The sequence below is a fragment of the Aplysia californica genome, unplaced genomic scaffold (genome assembly GCF_000002075.1).
Source record: "Aplysia californica isolate F4 #8 unplaced genomic scaffold, AplCal3.0 scaffold00022, whole genome shotgun sequence".
Classification (NCBI taxonomy): Eukaryota; Metazoa; Mollusca; class Gastropoda; order Aplysiida; family Aplysiidae; genus Aplysia; species Aplysia californica.
This window is the reverse complement of record NW_004797292.1, coordinates 335575-338464: the sequence shown is the minus strand read 5'-3', so window position 1 is coordinate 338464 and position 2890 is coordinate 335575.

The following is a 2890-nucleotide window of genomic DNA, read 5'->3' as shown; positions in this document are numbered from 1 at the left end:
ATCAGTCACGTCTTCTGCTTCATTTCGTAACGGGGTACCTGACCTATTTTTCGAACCGCCTTCATTCCGTTAGGCCAAGCGGTTGACAAACCAAAGGTCCTATTATACTCAATCGTTCAAGGGGGAGAGGGGGGGGGGGGGGGGTGGCAAAGCCAAATTACACTTACAGAAAGTTGAAGGCCGAACTGGGAAATCACTCGGATCATGCATGACCAATCGAATACTAGATCTAAACCGTATATACCAATGGTATGAATTAAAACATTACAAACAAATCAAGGCATTCCAATTTTTTATCTTTTGCCGATTTGTATGAACTGGTTGTTTAACACTTTCTCTTAGCAACAAGTTCGTTTATGTTTGTAATATCTTGTTGAGGGGAATTCAGTTGTACTCTTTATAATACAATATTCATGCCTTAATGAAATGATGAAAGCTTTCTTGTAGAGACTGTGAACACCTAGTGAAACTTAAATAATTCGCTTGGTAGTGTTTTCTTTCCCTTTTCCTTCTGTTCCTTTTTCTACTTTCTTCATTTATTCAATTTCTTCTCTTCTTTTTCTCTCCTACTTTCATTCCTTCCACTCTTTCTTTGCTCTGATCTTTCCCCTTTCTTCTTACAAGACATGAACTTGTTCGTGTCGACAGAGAAATATTCGTTTTTCAATTTTCCTTCGCTAGCAATTTCAGTGAAATTTTCCTTGTTTGTAAATTTGGAGAGCTTTAAAATTGTCCTATTTGTTTCGAATCTCCAGTCCACAATCTTTCCGCTAGCAATGGGCCACCACAGTGTGCATGATTGTGCAGGTCGTCTACTATTCAATCGTGAAACATGAGCAGTTGACTACGAGAACGTGAAGATGGATAATCGATGACCTGTGGAAGGACGAGAACGCCATCCCTAGACATGATGTACCAAGCGGCCGTTGGCATCATAACCAGACAGGCGGTGGAACCGTTATTCACTTTCGACCCGGGTGGGAAGTTCGGTCGTGTCACTTACGAAATACTTTAACTCTTCAAAGACGGAGCGGAAACATACGCCACATCAGCAGCAGAGCCAAGGCAATGCTTCGGCATATTTCGAACCATCGTATAAATCAGAAACACGACTGTCATATTATGTCACAGTTTGGGCCCTACATGTTGCATGGCTTTTAAAGTTTCAGATAAAGAGAGCAAATCGAAAAAAAAATGTTTTGATAATGAAGATACGGTCCATAACAATGCATCTTCAAGTGTAAATTTCGAATTACCAGAACGCTCGTCCTTAATGAGTTAAACGATAGACATACTTTCCGATATCGATTTGAAGAAGTTCCATTTCTATTGGGAATGAAATACAAGTTAAACATGAACTTAGCTACCTCAGAGGGGAAGAGAAAAATGTCACTGCAAACGGCAAAGCATGAAGGAACGAAAACGTTAAAACAGATGGCAAAACAATGATCCTTTCCTCGTGCTCACCGTAGACCGTATTTTCTGGCATGCCCTGGTTCAGTTAGTCAAACTTCATATTATCACGCGATATCGGAGGTGGCTAGTCAAAAAAGCACAAATCCTTCTCTCTGTAGTTACAAAATGACACCTACTGCTAATCAGCTGTAGATTTATTAATAAACACACAAAACTGCTAAAAATAAGTATATGCTAAACGTTTTAGCTACAAATAAACGTTTGAGTATCGAAGAAAAACAACAGAATAAGCGACCGAAAGGCATAATAACGGTCTAGGCACTTCAGTGAAATTTTCAAACTTCTCTAAGGGCACTGAAATTAGGATTATAGGAAAGAGCTTGGCTTTCTGTTTTCAAAGCTTTTTAAATTTCTGTGCTATCTTTGTTAGTTCAGAAGCAGTGACCATCTTTGGGAATCAATTTTTGCCCTGATTTGGCCAAATTTTTGCATTGCATTTTGAGCCACTAAACTTCCAAATTTTACTTCAAAACAACATAAAATCCTTAATAATAGTTCTATCGTAACCATTGAGGTATCATTTTGTTGATTGTTTTATGTAGAATCAATATATAAACAATTAAAGTCAAGTAGATTAAGAGTAAAATTCTATTTACCTTTTAATTACGCAATAAGCATGACGTCGGGAGTCCGATGCCTATTATCCTAAAAAAAAGAAAAGAAACGAGCACACAGTCCATAATAATGGCCCGCTTTTCAAAAGAAAGACATCACTCGTTTTGTTTTAAAGAACTTTTTAACTTGTTATTGGGAAAAAATGATTAAAATTGAAAACTGTTTCAATTCTACTTTCATTAGGCAACGAAGTTGATGGGTTCTCTGGGGTGTGGTATGTTCCTTTTTTCACATTAACAACCAACCGTCCTTATCCGTCCTCGTTCTTTTCTGTGTATATTAATTTCTTGTAGCACCTCTAATCTTCGGTGTTTATATGACTTATTTGTGTTGCAAGTGCCGTTAAACCCTTGCTAAAACTAAACTAAAAAGCATAACACAGATTTGAAGAATATAAAATTTAACGAGTATGGTATTAAAGCTGGAGATTTATACAGGAATCACCATAGATATATTATGGTGATTACCGAGGAGCGTCAAATACAGATATTATATGCACTATGCAGTGACTCATATCCCGAAGAACAGCGACAACAGTTCTTTAATCAACTGAGTGATCTGTTAAACACCGTGGATGACAAAGATAATGTGACAATCATGGGGGACTTCAACTGAGTGAGAACAAGGAAGACGACATGGGAGAGATACATGGAGCCACACAGTGACCGAGAAACAGATCAAAACAGCAATGAAGAAATGCTATTACAGTTGGGCGCAGAACATGACCTCGTCATATCAAATATCTTCTTTAAACATAAAAGGAATCAAGTTAAAACTTGGAACAAATTGAATGACGTAA